Here is a 17,140-nt window from a genome sequence, read left to right as displayed (position 1 = left end):
TCAAGGAGCTGAACTTGCTCTGATTTGCACCGTGAATTCTCCTTGCTCTCAAGAGGCTGGGAATAAGGGAGAGTCAGAGACATCCATTAGCCCACAAAGCTTGTTGGGCATCTCACTTTAATCCCCTCAGACCTGTTTCCTTTCCAGCACTCACGGAGCACAGCCAGCAAAGGGTTTTTGCAGGCCTGCAGATTTGCTTCTCCTTACCTGAGGGTGCTACGCACAGCTAGATAAAAGCCTGCGCGCTAAATACTTCACTCTTAGCTAATCACTCTGGACAGCCAGTATTTCCCCAATCTAGCCAGTAAAAAGCACCTTTCAGGCTTTAGGCTTCCCTATAAATACTGCCTTTTCATCAGGTATTAAGTCAGTCAGTACTCAGGGGCAGGCTGAGCGTGGTCCCCAGCTCCTGCTGCCAAGGACTAGTGCTGGCTCACGAGTGCAGGGTGCCTGGGGAGCTGGGCAACCCCATCCCTACCTGCTCATGACAGGGTCTGAGGCTTCACGGACACCCACATCGTGCCAGAGCCCTTGTAAGGAAGAGGATGGGTCCTAAATCTTCTGCATAAATAACTGTTTGTAAGCCGAAATCAAAATCAAAGCATTTTGACATGCAACACGCTCCCTCCAGAAGCACACAAGGGCCTTGCCTGCCCATGCTAGGATCTCTGGGGAGCTCTCATCCCCCCTCTGCCCAGCCCAGTGGCAGAGCGAGCCTGTACCTCCTCGTTACAGCAATCTCTAGGGAGTCTGGCTTCCTCTCTGCCTGATGTCAAAGCCAGATGCATATTTCAATATCCACACAACCTATAATGGACCGTGGTAGAATCAATCAATATGCATTCCCTCATTTCCCCACGTCTGTCTGCTTAATGCAGGAAATAGCTGCTGCCCGAGACCTTGAAATTCAATGGGTCTTTTTTATTCCCTTACGCAAATGTACTTGACCATGAGTTTTTTTTTTTTTTTTTTTTTTTTTAAAAAGTGAAAGCAGAGACTCACAATGACAGTCTTTTTCTTTCTGTTTTTCAAAGGGAGAACTGAGTGGCCTAAGTGGCTGGTAAAGCACGAATAAAGAGCTTCACTGGGGTAAATCCAGCAGGTCTGCACAAGGATTTTCCCAGAAGCCATCAGTCAATCATCCTGCAATTCCTCAAAGGTTTTGAAAAAGTACTGAGAGCTCAGCAGTTCAGAAGAGTTTACCACTTGCCTCATCTGTTGTCACCTATCTCAGAAGGGCAAGTGGAGAGAGGCTCTTCCCCTTCTTTTTCTGTAGTGTGGGAGAGAGGTGCTCATAGGGATAGAGAAGAAGATAGGTTCCTAGCCCTGCTACCTTCTTCTTAACCTCTGCAACTGAACTGCTAGGACCACGGTAGGGATTCCTCTTCCCCATTGTACAGATACAGCTGGGTGCTGAGCAGTGGCAAGAGAGAAGATAGGAGAAAAATCTACAGCCCATCAGTTGTCACACTGTGCTTTGCTGGAATGGTTTTATAATGAACCAGGGGTCTGGGATGGGAAGGGAAGGGATGGGATAGGATAGGACAGAACAGAAGGAAAGTTGTCAGATCATTTGAAGCAATAGAGGGGAGTTCCCAAACATTTAGAAAACTCAAGGGAAATGCATGGGGACAAAAGCTTAGCCAACATGCTGGGCCACAGCAAACCTCATAGCAGTAGACAGTGCAAAAACAGCTGCCAGGAATTAAAGCATCAGTAAAGGAAGACTGACATGCTATTAAAGCAGGGGCTGATCAGCTGGGCCAAGTGGAGAGGGAAGATGTTGGGAGCAGCTGATGTGTTGTGGCAGAGGTAAGCCAGACACAACGTGTCTATCTTCCATGCTTTTTCTTCATTGCCCATAGGGTGACCTCTCTCTCTTGCCATCCCTTTTCTAGGCCAAGAAATGCTTTATTTACCCAAAGTATTTGATGCATCTGTCCCCATAAATTCAGCTTCCCTTTATTTTCTTGTACTTCTCCAGATTCCCATTAACACAGGCTTGAAGCAGAACGCCAGCTCTTACAGCCCTTTACCAGGTTGTTTACTGCAGCATCTCTCTGAAGTCAGAGAAACCGCAGCCCTGGTGTCAACTTCCATTTTAACTACACAACCAGTTATCAGCCCATTTCCATAATAAGGAGATTAAAAGCGCTGAGAAATGTGCAGTTTGCTCATGGCTGGGGACTTTCCTGCTGTCTTCCTGAGGCCCTCTGGTCCCGCTGAGCTCTGCCTGCCACTTTTCCCTGGATCCCTGGGGAGGGAGGCAGTGGGTGCAGGTGATGGGCATGCTATGGACCAGTAGAGGCAGGTGGTTCCTTGTGCCCACAGCCCCTCAGAAGAAATAAATCAGGCCAGGTCACTTGGTCCTTGAACATCTCATTTATTGTTTGGGAGTGTAACTTGAAACATTTCTCCACTGGCAAGGTTGGTTTAGAGGTTTGTTCTGCCTGCACCCACACTTCAGCCTGTCATTCTTCTGGGATCAGCCTAGGAATCACTTCAGCCATCAGAGTAATCATAGCTGGATCCAACCCCATTTCTGCCTCTCTTCGGCAGAGGGCAGAAGACACAGTTCCCACAGCACGTAGTAATTCCCGTGTAGTCCTACTTCAGAGAGGCTCAAGGGATACTTCTAAAGTAACAGACCTGCACCAGTGCAACAGAGGGCAGGCAGGCAGGGGCCAGGATGCTGATGGATGCCTCCTGTGAGCATTTCTCTAGAGTCTGCAAGCCAAAGATCTTCCTCCATACTGCAGTAGCTGAGTACAAGTGCAAACCAGAACTGTGGTTGCAGTTGTGAGCCACTTGCCTCCAAATGCAAATGTCTCACCAAGAGCAAAGCTGTAGCTGCACCCAAATTTATTCATGTGGCATCACCAGAAAACCTTCCACCACTACATTAAAACCTTAGCATTTTACCAAGTTTAACCATCAGGTCACTGCTATTTTATGTAAGATTGGTAAAAGCTGGGTTTAATTCCTCTCCTCAGGCTCTCTGGTTTTATTTTCTGATCAGCTGCTGTCTTTTATTCCTGCCTCTTAGACCTATTGCCAGGACTTCAGCTTCTGGCTCAGAGGGCAAGGCAGCCCTTGCTTCAGGACTACAGTACAGATGGACAGATTTCCTTGCCTCAGCACTGGTAAACTGTCCTGCTCTTTGTCCAGGTCACTGGCATGAGCAAGCCACTGTGAGCCTTGGTGCTGCTTCTGCCCCTTGGGTGTCCTCAGAAACAGGCAGCAGCCCGGGATGGGGCACAAGGTGGGGTGTTGGGGTTTGCTGCTCAAGCTGATCTTGTCCCAAGACCCTCAAATTCACTTTTTTTGTGAAAAGACACGGTCACCTCAGGATCCAGATCCTGAACTGGGATGGGAAATGCACATTAAATTGCAAGGATGAAAGGAAGCGATTTATGCCAGTTATTCACTAGAAGTGTTGTAACACTGCTGTGCTGCAGCAGAGGCACAAAACTCCAGCTGTAGGTGATTGTTAAATATCCCTCCTCAGTTTTATGGCTTCACCATTCTGGGCTATATTTTGCTTAAAAACACTCACATGCACATCAAGTTTTGACTCTAAACTTTCCCCCAGCAATGCTCATCTTCCACTGCATGTGTGATTGCAGAGTTTCTCCCCCAAAATGTCCTGCACTGGTTTGGGGTTTGAAGCGTGTCTATGAGACTGCAAATGCCATTTGAAGGCAACACGGCGGAGCACCACACTAGTGAGAGAAGCCACTGGGCAGAAGATGCTTGCAGGGAGGAAAAAAAAAAAAAAAAAAAAAGGGGGGGGGGGTTTGCTTGTGGCTGTGCACGTAATTGAGATGAGACAGCAACAAGTCAGAGGAAAAGCTTTCAGGGTCCCTGAAGAACACAGCATCTGCTGCTGCGTGTCTGCTTCCGTCTGGATTAACCACTGCCTGTCCCCAGAGAGGGCTCGGAGCCGCCGTGGGGACAGGTCTGGTGCTCCCCGGGGGCTTTGTCCTGCTGCACCTCTCTAGTTAAGATCTCAGAAGCGAGATTTGTCACTCAACCATCTGGAATAGGCAACCGCAGGAGGCTGCTGCTCCTCAGTCTGTCACACTCTTAAACTGTGCTAATGTCATTCAGATGTTTCACAAAGCGGCCCTGACAAGCAGGCATGAAATTAAGATGTTTGTGGAGCTGGCCAAGTGGGAAATGGCAACAGGGTAGCGGGGAAAGGCAGGGGAGGGGGGCACAATCAGAGGCTGCACTGGGGAATATTTGCTTCCTCTCACTCCCGTGGATGTGCTGCAGTGTGGACCAGCAGCTCAGGGAAAGCCATGGAGCATCTCCCCAGTGTGCCCCTTGCTGCTCTCATTTCATCCAGACTGAACCCAAAACAACCCCTCAAGTCCTCACTGAGCTGGGGTTTTCTATCCCTTCATCCCCAGGGACACCTGTCCTGGGTGGGAATGGGCTGGGGAAAGTGGGGTGGCAGTGGCAGAAGGCACCTTTGAACCCCACAGTGCTGTGGCCCCGTGGGTTTCTTTGCACACAGGACCCTGTGCTCCCACCTTGGTCTGGGCACTGGGACAAGGAGCTGAGGGCAGCTGGTCCTCACTTTGTGCTGCGAGGTGCTTTTATCAGCAGAGACTTGACACGGGGCTTTAAAATGCTTCCTAATTAAGGAGCTGGACAGCCTGGAAAGCAATTAGGTTTGATGCATCCCTTGTTTGAGAAAGTCTGTGTTGTAAAACATCCTGAGTTCCTGCAATTAAATCATCTCCTCCCCACTCCTCCCTGGCCTCCCCACTTGCAGAAATGTCTTTGTGCACGGCTCGTTCCCAGTGTGCCCAGTCCCCCCGAGCTGGATCCGGGGTGGAGCAGGGGTGGTGTAAGTGTGCTGCGTGCAGGAGGGGAAAGGAATGGTGCCATTTAGACTGGAAGGAGGTAGGAGTGTGTAAGGCTTGTCTGGCAAGCCCCTCTACCATATCCCCATCCTCTGGGCATGCTGTTCATGCCTCAGTTTCCCCTGCCTCAAAATAGCAGTGAAATACCTGCAGTGAAGGTATTCCCCTTTGTCTATTCAAGATGCAAGCAGAATTCATCTAAACTGCATTTTTTTCTTTCTGTTGCTCTGCAACCACAATGAAAAAAATCACTTTCTTCAAAATAATCCATGAAAATATTTCACTTATTCAGACACATTTTTCTCTTTTTTTCCCTTTATGTCCTACATGGAAAAAAGAAAAAAAAAAAAAAAAAAGGAAGGAAAGAAAGCATATAGTTGTACACATTTGTTATTTTTTTTCCTTCTACTAAATGTTATGCTCGACAGAAACAACAATCTGCTACCTTAAAAAAAAAAAAAAAAAAAAAAAAGTATATAGAAAAGAGACTTTATTTTCAAGCCAGCAAACATTTCCAGAGAAAACAAGCCAACCATTTCCAATGAGAAGTTCCTGAGAGCACAGCCCGCGCTGCTGAGCTCGCCCTGCTGCTGTGAGCTGACTGCTGCAGCCCTGCAGGGCAGGAGGTCGGGCAGCACCTCTTGTTCCTGCCTCCTCCTGCCCTGTACCCCAGCCGGTGCCCTCCCCATGGGCATCCCCTTCCCTGGGGACAGCCTGGGGATCCTCAGGAGGACCCCGTGGTGCAGCAGGGTAGGGGTTCCCTTCCTCCATCACCCTCCTGTCTCCCTCACCCATGCCCTTCTCCCTCCTCTTCCCTTCTTTTTTCCTCCCTTCTAGATACTTTCACCCTATTTCCATCCTATTTTGCCCACACCTTCTCTCCCTCCCTCCTTTCCTCCTTGCTCCCCTCCTCTCCTGCTGCCTCACCCTCCCTCTCCCCCTCCATCCCTCTCACTTTGTCTTCCCTCCAGCTCCCCAAGGAGCTCTCTAATGACTTAAACGAAGCGCCAGCTTTCTTTATCTTCAATACCCCTCCTTCCCGGATCCCCAGGAGGACTCAGCCATGCACAGCAATTAGGAAACCAGTGCCTGGGGCTGCTGCATTTGCAATGTCAGCATGGAGATCCTCCCTGCCCTCTCTGAGAGGAGGAGATCTCCAGAAAGTTGGCAGCACCGACAGAGGCTACCGGGAAGCGAGGGCCCGAGCACGCTGGAGCTCCTCATCCATCTTGGCAGCCCTGATCTGCCCACGTGGAGCTCCGTGGGGGCACAAACCCCCCCAAAATGGTGGGGAGAAGCAGAGCAGGGAAGATAGTGAGGTTATGGCTTACTGCAGTGTATCTGCTCGATGTCCCCTTCATTCACAGACCCAGCAAACTTGCCACAACCTCTCCTTTCCCTGCTGCTATCCCACCAAGCTGCCAAAAGCACCACCACGGAGCTGAGGGTGCCCCAGCACCACTTCTGAATTTGCAGGGAACTTGGCTCCAGCATGGCTCTTCCTCCAAAACCCAAGCCCTTCCTCCCCTCATCCCCCTGGATGCAGCATCCCAGCCAAAGCCAAAGCCAGCGCCTCTCTCACGGGCTGATGAAAAGCCTTATTTTTGAAGAGTCTCTTGGGAAATGCTTCCCCTTACAGCTAATCCTGTTGTTCTTTAATACTAGCTGCCCCTCTGCTCTGCTTTGTCTTTGTTAGTCCTTATTTGTGAGAAAACAAGATCTCAGAATGGGATTCATCTCGCTGTTGTTGGCTTTTTTTTTTTTTTCTCTTCCATCTGATTAAATCACCCTGGGGTCTCTGCTTAGTCAGTGAAGAAAACAGCCTCCCCTATGACGTGATTTGTCTCATGCTGGAGTCAATGTCTAGAACAAGTCAGGCACACCAAGCCCTCGAAGCGCCTCATCCTCTCCCCTAAGGACCAGGGAGCAAGGGGCTTGTTTGGGCAGAGACACGCAGGCTGCAGGTGGCCGAGGCAGGTGACGAGCCCCCACCAGACCTCCTGGGGACTGCCCCCGGGACCTGGTGGAGGGGATGGACCTGCAAGGAAGGGGCCAGGGCAGCAGGCATCACACGGGGGTAGTCCCAGACCTGGGGAGGAGAAAACAAGCCACTTATTACCCTAAACCTCAGCTCCCCATGCTCACAGAGAGCACCGTTTTCACTCGAGCTACGAAAGGAGAAAGACTTTTACAAGGCGCCATCTGGTCCTTTTATATTTTTTTCACTGATGGGTCATTTCTGATGGATTTAAGACTTTGCAGGCTCTCTTCACAACTGATTTTCATCTCACGCACAGTGCACCTCTGGTGCACGGAGGCAGCATGCTCACTGCGTGCCGGCAGTCCCCGAGCAGCTCCGGGATGAGCAATTAAACTGCTGCACACCCCAGCAGGATTAACTGCTCCCCAGTTGGTCTCAAGACCTTTCCCATTGCTCCTCCCATGTCCCCTCCATCCCTGGTGCAGTGTCCCTGTCCCCAAGATTTTGGGGAACCTGGACTCAGGCTCTGGGAGCACGATGGATGGGGCACGAGGATCCCCTGCTCACAAAGCGATGGGTTTCCCAGGCTGGGTGTTCGCCAGGAGAGAGGTAAAATGAAGGTGAGGATGACAAAAACCTGCCGGCACTGGCTTCTGCCAGAGGCGGGCTGTGATGGGGGGGATGAAATCCTAATTTCAGATGCTCATTGCAGGGTAATTATCAAACGGCAACAGTAGGCTGGGATGCTTGCTAATTAGGCCACATTCTTTATGACTAGTTATTCCGAAACGTCATTTGACAGACTGGGGGGTTGGGGGATGTGCACATAAAGATGTTTTTAATTACATTTGGTATGCTAATTTCTGATATAAAATAAATATTTACCAGGAGCAATATTTCTTCATTTCACGCTGGCTGCACCATGGCATTTATCGAGGGTTTCAAACAGGCTTCTCCCGCCCGGCCCTCCCTGCCGCTGTGCCTTCCCCTCTCCCCTCCCTGCTGCTCCGGAGGGATGGATCCAGCGGCAGGGCGGGCAGGGAAGGAGGCTGCAGCATTTTTCCCCTCGCCAAGTGGCAGTGTGGCGTTTTCCATCCAAACGCCCCATGGAAGGAGCGGAAGGAGGAGAAGGCTGTGGTCTCTGCCCCGTGCTGCTGCCTTGGCTCCCCTGTGGGATAGTTGGCTTTGCTTCCTCAGGCAGAACCACCCAGATGTGTGTGGCTGAGGCCTCCTTGGGTTATGATCTCCATGAAGTAAGAATTTAGGAAGGGTCTGTTAGCGCCCCGAATCTCTTGGGTGCAGCCAGTGATGCCCAGAGGGGTGACAGGGACGGACAACATCTCAGCAGGCTTTGCCTTCTGACCTTGGTTGGACCCTTCTGCACGTAGTAGCTTCCAACCTCTGATTTCTTCCCTGTGTTTTGTATTTCGGGGGTCATTCCGTGCACAAGATGGAAGGGGTTCATCACAGTTCTGCTTTATCCCCATCTCTCCACGTGCAGCTCCGTACCTTATTTGCTGTGTTTCAGCTGAACCCTGATGGGTTTCCTCAAAGCCGTTTGTAAGCTCTGCTCATGGTAGCGTTCGAGTGCCACAGGTATTAATGAATTGTTCATCAGCAGTTTCCCCGTTGAATTAGGTGGTTTTATTATCTTCATAACTAAGGAACTGAGGGACAGAAACAAAGCCAAATTTATTCAAAATCATCATTAATTTGGGAAACTAGGTTTCCAAAGATCTTAAAGCCTGCTTTTTCAGGGTTTACATGGGATTTTTTGTGTCCACAGCATGGGTCCATCTGGGTATAATGGACAGCACAAATAAATCTTATTGCTCAGAGAAGGAGAAATATATTGCTCTCAGTGAGAACCTTACTTTATGCAGCCTTCCCCCTGACAGTGTCAGAAGAAGAAAGCAAGACAGTTCCTCCAGATGGGCAGTGAGAAATTATCCTTCTGCTTTTTGCATTTTCCTGCCTTATTCCTTCCCAACCTCCCCATGTGCAACAGCAAGGAGAGCTCCTGGAGGGCGAGCAGCCTCCTGCAAAGGGGAGAGGCCTTTTAGCCCAAGTGCTGTAGGTTGCCTTGTGGGTTGAAAACTCTGTCCTGATGCTACAACTGCAGAAAAAAATCTCCCTGGAGCATTTGGAAGAGATGTCAAACTGGGCTGTAGGTGCCATGGGAAGACAGAGCAAGCTCAGCCCACACAGACACATTGAGGGAGAGAGCAGTTGAGCTGCAGCTGCTCTCTGCAGAATATATATGGGCTGGGGACTTTTCCAAGGTGCACAACTTTTGACAGGGGCAGCTTTAGCTGGGCTGAGTGGTGTTTTACAAACATTGCTTCCCTTCTCCAACCCATAAGCTTTCACTTCGCAGCCACTCATCTGTCAGAATGTTGTTTGGTGTGGTCAGACCAGCGGTGTTTATTTTTTCCCTAATCTTCCCCTCAAAAATGAATGGTGCACTTTAGATGAAACATTAAAACAGCCCGAGGCATATTTCCAGCTTTGAAAACCCCAGCTCGCACAGTTAACATACGGATCAACTTTGGAGTAGGCACAGAGGAATCAAGGTTTTGAAACTAATGGCTCTGGTGCAGCAATGAGGATGGATTTAAGGAAGAGATAGCAGAGTCAGGCTCCGGTCGAGCTATTGGATTTCTAGCTTTTCTTTTCTATTTTGTGTGTCACAGATGTGTCATTGTGCTGTCGTTGGAAAGCCCGGAGATGACACAAGACCTGTCCTGTGCCAGAAGGCTTTGCTGTCAGACCATAAAGATCCCCAAACACTGTTCCCTAACTCCCTCCTTCTCCCAAGGCTCAGCCAGGCTCAGGCTCTCTTGTGCTTCAGTTCCAGACTAATTTTTATCTCTTCCTTTTGGGGAAGACTCAAACATGGGGGAGAGACCTTTCCAAGCAGGTTTCTGCTCTCATCTCTGTCTTTAGATTTCATGCCCTTACTCATTGTGGTAACACTTCAATTTAACTCAGAAGTCAAGGCTTCCTCAGAAAGCACCTGCTTTCTCTTTCACCAGGCTCCCCAGGAGAACCACAAGGCACCAGGAAACCTCTAACACATCAGTCCCTACCACCTTAACACTTCAGGAGGACATTGGTTTCTGGACATCCAGCAGCCCTCGCTGCCAGGCAGACAAAAATCTGGGACAGGAGTCCTTGTTGTGTGCTTGCTGCTGATGCTGTCCCCTCAGCAAATGTCTTGTCCCTCTTCCCTTTCTGTCCTCAGGTGAAGGCAGCATAGGGTCAGCAACAGGGGACTGGGAAGCAAGGGAGTCCCACAGCCTTCTGAGCTTGCCAGGGTGAACCACCAGCAAGGACACAGGCTAGGTGAGGTGTCAGCTCATCAGGGGGAAGGTCTTAGCTCTTGAACTGATAGATTCAGGCTCCCTGGCTTTGTAAATTCCACTGCGAAACTCCACGTGTGTTGGCCGTGGGGATCCTTTAAAGTTTTTAACAAATAGTCTTTCTTCTCCATGTTGAAATCTCTGATGATGCTGGACACTGATAAATGGAACTGGGTAGAAAAAGAGAGAAGTCACAGAGACAGCCCTAGAGAGGAGAACAAGAGAGGAGGACAGATGCTACAGGGGGTGGCAGTTTGTTTCCACCTCCAGCAGGAATCAAAGAAATAAATAGGAGCGAGACAGGCATGAATGGGAACCCCTTTGGCTGCAGAGATAGTGCAGGGCCCAAGGGACGTTTGTCTGGGGTCACAGCAGAGCCAGATCCCCTGGTCACCCTTGAGGGTCCGGGCCAAGCTGACTGCAGCTGGCAGGCAGCGAGTCTGTGCTGGGGCCACCCAGAGCAAGCCAGTGCCAAACTGGCCGGCTGCGTGCCAGTTCAAGGGAGGGCACAGGGCACCTGGCACTGGTAAATCTCAGTCTTGTGGCTGGGAGGACAAAGGGGATCTAATTCTGCAGCTTTCTTCGTGCTCCAGGAACGATTCCCCTTGGTTCGGAGGTTCTCCCCACACCCCCACCTTCATCTTCCACTTCAGTCTCTGCCAAGTCTCACTCCATCTGAATTCACTTTAAAGGCTCTGTTTAAAGCCTCTCACAAAGGGCTTCATAATGTGTTCCAACAGGAGCCATCGGAAAAAAAAATCCCCTCCTTTATTATCCCAGCTGGAGAAAGCTCTGTTTCAGTGCTCTATAAAATGGTTGTGTATCATGCCCAGAGGGTCTTGGTTGTGCATTAAAGCCCAGAGTGGGTGAAATGTCAGCTACAGTTCAGCCAAGATGGGATCCCTTAGGGTTGGAAATGCAGTCTGTGGCTCCCTTAATGTCACCCTGTCCTCCTAATGGGTATAAAAAGGACACGGGGGGCACCGAACGGTGCGAAATTAACATAGAGGCTGTGTTCATCCTTCCTCAGCCTGGAATGTCATTGCTCCTAAAGCGTTACAAACTGGCAGGCAAGCTGGATACAGGGGCCAAGTCTGTTAGCAGAAGCCTGGAAAGCACATGGAGAGGACACGTATCGTTGCCCCCGTGTCTGCTGGAAGTTCATTTATCAGGAAATCTCAGAGAAGTTTACAAGTACAAGCTGGTTAAAGCTAAAGGTCAAAGACTGGGAGCGAGTCTTCCTGCAGTCCCTTTTCCCACATCCCAAGCAGGACCGATCCCTGAAGACCACATGGAGAAGGCAAAGCACATTGAAGGGAGGTAACTCCTCCGGACAGCCAAGAGCAGGGAAGAAAAGCCAGGACTGACAAGAGCCGAGCTCTTGTCCTCAGCACTTAGACCATGGCCAAGTCAGAGCCCAGGAACACAGTCCCCTGAGTCTGGCTGTGACATTGTCCTCTGCGAAGCCTTGCCCAGTGCATTGCCTTGGCCGTGTGCCTGGTTAATCGATGAGACCCACCGTCCTCTGATGACAGGAGACAGACATGAGGGATGAACCTCACATGGCTAATCCTCTACCTTTCATGTGAACAAAAAGCTCTGTCAACAGCCCTCAAATAAAAGGAAAAAATAAAAGGATGGTTTATATTTAGCTGATGCTGTGGAACCTGCAGGCTGCATGCTAATTAGCTGGGAAAAGTAACAAGCTCAACCTGAAGCGCAGGGAAGTAAAGAGCGTCTAAAAACAAAGATTTTATCCTGATTGTTGAGACTGCAGAAAATTATTTCTGCTGGGTTGTTTGTTTGTTTCTTTGTTTTGATGGGGAAAATCATGTGGGGAACTTCAACAGATAATGACAGTCTGGTAAATACCCTGTCTCCCAAGAGCTGCTGCATTTAACACTCAGTGTTCCTGTTTAGGATTGCCCTTGGATGCCTCATTGTGTGGAAAGCAGCAAGGGTATGAAGCCGTGCTGCTGATTGTGATCCATGAGACTCCACATCAGGCTCTACTGAAAATAGTTTTTTCTCCTTAGCTAGGAAGGACAGAGGGCCAGCAAGACATCTGGCTCTGGTCAGGGTCAGTGAGGACTTTTAAAGGACATTACCCAAAGGGATGGGAAATTGACTTTCAGCTTTTGGTCCTGACCAAAATGTCATTCAAAATTCAGACTTCAGTTTTTCTCTTCTAAGCTTTTTTTCTCAAAGCATCCAAAATAGTGGATAACCTTCACCAACCCGTACAATTTAATCTGACCTGTGGTATTCCCACAGAACTTGTATTTTTAGCCAGGAGGGATCTCTGATGAAGAACCTCTTTGTCCATTTCCAGAACAGCTCGGGACCTTCCTACAAGGTCTGCCCATCATTTTGTTACACCTCCTAACTGGTATAACACCCTCTTCTTTTCCATTTTGATATTATTGATGAGTGTTGAGCCTACATGGGTTTCATGAACGGGATCATTTCAGGTGGCTCATTTTATCTGCTTAAGCAATCAATATTTTTAGCTTGGAAGCTGGGTGGCAGACTGCTAAGTAGGTATAACACAAAAACTTTGAATCAAGGATCTATATATATCCTGGTGTTCAGGTCTGGATTTATCATAAGTCTAAAGGAGCTTTAGTCCCATGTTATATACGGGACTCCTTTAGCTCAGCCCCTCTAGCACTGATAATTACCACGTACGTTACACTGTTATATGTCATAGATGTGCAGCTTCCTAGCTCTTTCATTTAGATCAGGGCTGTGTGTCACCTCCAGGTAGGAGGAAATCAAGTTCAGCACCTGGCATCACTCATAGCAGAAAAGTCACAATCAGAGCTGGGATACGGATGAGTGCCATTTCCCATGTTGTTTCCAGAGATTCCTAAGGCAGTAAATAGCAGGTAAGGATGAGGCTCTGCTTTCGTTTGGCTTTTATTACAAGGCTTTTTTTCTACCTAGAGAAAAGTGGTCGCCCTCTGAAACGCTGTGCCATTGTGCACTAGGTGCCAAGCAGCACCTGGTAGCCTACTGCACCTGCTGGCACTCAACCAGCTGTGGTGCTGCTCTGAGCCATCCCTGGGATCTCTGCAAATTAAGCCAGTATGAGAGCAATCCCACATTAAGCAGTATGAGGGCAATAGCTAATGCAAGGTTACAGGTCTGTCCTGCTGGGATGCATCCCAGAAGGTCCTTGGTTTGCAGAAGAGGCTGTGTCAACAGATGAGCAGGTGGATTTAATCCAATATACGGCAAAACCAAACCACAGAATCTGAACAGCCTGGTTAAACTCAACTATGCCAGGTCAGGTCTGCTCAAATCAAGGTAGGTCTCTGGTTTGGTCTGGTTCAGGCTAATCTGAGGAGGTCTGTCTGAATGTGCTCTGCTTTTGTCCTATCTTGGCTTTTTTTTTTTTTTTTTCTGGTTTCAAGGAGTTTGGTTTAGTTAGTGTGAGTCAGCAACTCACAACCAAAGGTTTGTGGCCAGGTGGGCAGGTTTCTCCACGTGAAACCCCAATGAACACACAGTGAGAATGAAGTTATTTTTCTGAGTAGGCTCAAAGCCTTGAAAAACAAAACAAACAAACAAAACAACCAACCAACCAACAACAACAGAAACCCTTAGGATAAATTCAGATCATTGCAACCAGCCAAGCTAACAATAGGCTCAGCAGCAGCCTTGGAAAACACGGCGCTGATCTGTTAGGAATGACAATAAGATCAGCTGCTGCTTTAATCAACAGATTGAACACAGTAGGGAGGCTCTTCCAATTCGCTTTAGGCTGACAGCTTCCAGAGCATTTTGTCCAGGGCATGGTGAAGTCTAACCCCTCTGTTCCCTGCCTGGACAGGAAAGACGTGTGTCCACTCAGGGTGCCAGCATGGGGCTGTCCACAGCTTGGGAGGGATCATCACCTTGTCCCGATTACCAGGGTGAGACCACGGAAGACACAGCAAAGCTTTGAAACACCTTGTCTGGATTGACCATACGCTGGGTCACATCAGAACGTAGCAGGGAAGAAGAAACCCTCCTGGGGCAGACCACACCATCACGGCTGGTGATCTACTGTGTGTCTGTGATCCACAGCTCACCCAAGTCTCACATATCCCAGTCATACGTGGCAAGTCCCTGCCCCAGCTGTCCCCTCTCTGGTGCTTTCCCCTGCAGCCTTCTCTCAGCTGCCATGGAGGCAGGCAGGAGTCTCTCCTCTGGACATCACTCAGGACATAAATTGTATAATTACAGTAAACATAAACCCTTATTCTCCCTCCGTCTTCCAAACACTCTGTGTAGCGTGTGGGTGTTCAAATGCACCAGCCTGAGGACTCAGACAGCTCTAAAATTTGCAAAGCTACCTTTGGTCCTGTGTTAACATGGGACCCAACACACACACATGTGCTGAGGAGCTCCTTGGACTGCAGTGACCTTGCTGGCTGTGAGACAAAAGTCCCAGCTCAATTTGAGAGGGTCTGTCACTTTGTACACTGGACCAAAGCAAAGGGAATTGCAGTCTGATGAGATGCTGATCCCAAATGGAGTGCTGCTCAGGGAGGGAGCAGGCAAAAGAAGATCTGACAGCAGAAGGCAGAGATGCAAATAGGAAGAACAGCAAAGCAAAGTGACCTGTTATGTCCCCAGATAACAAAGGGGCAAGGAATGGAAATGAGGAATGGAAGACATGGGAATAATGCAATAAAGGTTAATGTAGACAGGGTGGTGCCTTGAACAGATAGCATGGTTAAAACCAAATGAGCAGCCCTAGAAACCCCCGTGATGCTGAAACAAGGGGCACTCTGGTGCAGAAGAGGCTGTTGGTCATGGGCTAGAAAAGAAGAGCAGCTGTGGGTGGGAAGCTGCAGCCCTGGTGGGCTGAGCAGCCTGCTGCTGAGCAGGCAGTTTGCTGGGTTGCATCTCTATTTGTGCAAAGGTGTAATCTCTGCCGGATGCTCTGCAGATGCAGGAATGAGTCCACAGCCACAGCTTTGGGGGTATCTATGGCAGAGAGTGCTCAATAAATGGGCCAAACAGTGAGCAGTAAACCCACTGAGCAAGTGCACTGAATCCAGACACATCGTGAGAGCCTGCTCCAGCAGAGCAAGGGCGACCAGCAGAGAGAGATCTCACCATCAGTGCAAAGAACAGAGGACTGAACAGAGAGGTTTGGGTGAGGCAAAGGGAAGCACTTTTGGGATAAGGGTGGCTTTCACGGGACACAGGATCCACCCCTGCTGCCACCTCTGGCTGCTCTTTTCCCAAAGTCTCCTTCCCCCGTCCTCCTGGGCCAGCAGGATGCAGAGGGGCGTTTTGACACAGCACATCTCATTTGCAACAACAACCGACCTTGGGGAGCCACACATGGCCCATGACTCTCCCCCCAGCCCTTCTCCTTGCCTCCTCGCTGGCTCTTCCAGCCAGCACCCGCTGCCTGCCTCCTTTCCTGAACAAATCATTTTCTTGAGCAAACACAATTTACGGGGGGGCAAGGGGGGCTGCGGAAGGGAAGGCTATTACTGTTCTCTCTGGGTAAAGTGGGCCTCATTACAAGCTCTCTCCATGGCTGGTCAATACTGCTTCCCCGGAGGCTGAGGGACATTTCATTATTCTTCACATTACCTTGTTCATCTCCTCCACGTTTCAGGGGGTATTTATTGAACGCTTTGCATAAGCAGCTTTGGAGCAGAACAGCACGGAGAAGGGATGGACAGAAAATGCTCTTGGCTACTGCACAGCAAGCCTTCGGGGTCTCCCAGCCACCACCTCCAGCAGAGGTACCACCGTCCTTCTGGCACGCTGCTGGAGAAATTGGATGCTTCGTCCCTCTCTGCCCCCAGCACTGAGAATGGAGACAGAGGTGGCAGTGAGGATGTGGGAGCAGGGTCTGCTTCTGGCTTCAGTCCCAGCCACAGAAAAAAAAAGTCTTTTGTCTAGGCTATAGACAGCACGCCACAAACACCAACTCATAAAGCAACTTCTGTTTAAATTAGAATAAAATGTGTTAAACTGCTGTTCACCATGATTATTTTCCAATTACGTTTCAGTTTAGCTCAATTACTTTCCCATTGCCGCTCAGTGAATCTTCTCCATTTTTTTTCCCACTTAAACGGCTGCTCTGTGTTTTTCCATCCCCGGGGCCAGCTCTGCCCCTCCGATGGGGCAGCAGGGACCAGCTCCTACCCAGCTCATGGCTCTTCAGCGATACACCTGATCCCAGAGGGGCTGGGAGACCATGCAGACACCCTTTCTGGGGAGGGATCTTCCTTTATTCACTGTCATGTAGACCCTGGGAGCTTCCCCCTTTCCCCTTTGTGGATCCTGGGCCCTTCCTTTCCCTGGCACACACCCCATGGTGTGGCTGCTCAGCCCATGGGGCTCCCAGCAACCTTTCCCCTCGCAAGGCAGCAGCAGAGCTCAGGAGATGTTAATCCCTCTTTTCTTTTGCTTAATAACCCTCACCTCTGGCCCTGCCTTTGCACAGGCCTGGGAGACACAGGGATGCCTCTTTGTTTTTGGATGCATCTGTATCCAGGAGGTTAATTACGAACACTGTAATTCTGTGGCCCTCCTAATGTTAAATGGAACAAAGGTTAATTGATGTGATTACAGCTCATGAGCTGAATTGCAGCCCTTAGTGGGATGGATGATTTCAGGCATATGGGCTGCAATTATTTCTCCCTCTTGGCTCATCTGGGTTTTGCTAAACCCGTGGTAGGGACCTAATGATACTTAATGGCATGAAGATAAAGCAGTTAATAGTTACAGAACTCTGAGAAGTTTAGTGTTCCTCAGGCTGAACTGACTGCCACTGGGTGTTTTTTTGAACAACGGATACAAACGTGCAATAATGGCCACATTGGGTGAGACCAGAGGCCCACTCTGGTTGAGTTACCACTCAGCATCCTGTCTGAAGCCAGCAGCAAATGAGAACAAGGCAGGCACAC

General features: G+C 49.5%; 2 long non-coding RNA genes across 2 annotated transcripts; both read left to right on the top strand.

The window, feature by feature from the left end:
* Positions 1 to 1,769: 1,769 nt before the first annotated feature.
* On the top strand, positions 1,770 to 15,656 carry LOC311434166. The gene is made up of 2 exons (XR_014691303.1): positions 1,770 to 1,812; positions 14,053 to 15,656. It is a non-coding gene; the product is annotated as an uncharacterized lncRNA (long non-coding RNA).
* On the top strand, positions 8,285 to 9,270 carry LOC311434165. The gene is made up of 2 exons (XR_014691302.1): positions 8,285 to 8,451; positions 8,642 to 9,270. It is a non-coding gene; the product is annotated as an uncharacterized lncRNA (long non-coding RNA).
* Positions 15,657 to 17,140: the final 1,484 nt, after the last annotated feature.

This window comes from Aythya ferina (assembly GCF_964211825.1).
Source record: "Aythya ferina genome assembly, chromosome: 3".
Lineage (NCBI taxonomy): Eukaryota > Metazoa > Chordata > Aves > Anseriformes > Anatidae > Aythya > Aythya ferina.
Note: the sequence above shows the minus strand (reverse complement) of the source record. Positions and strands in the feature narration are given on the sequence as shown.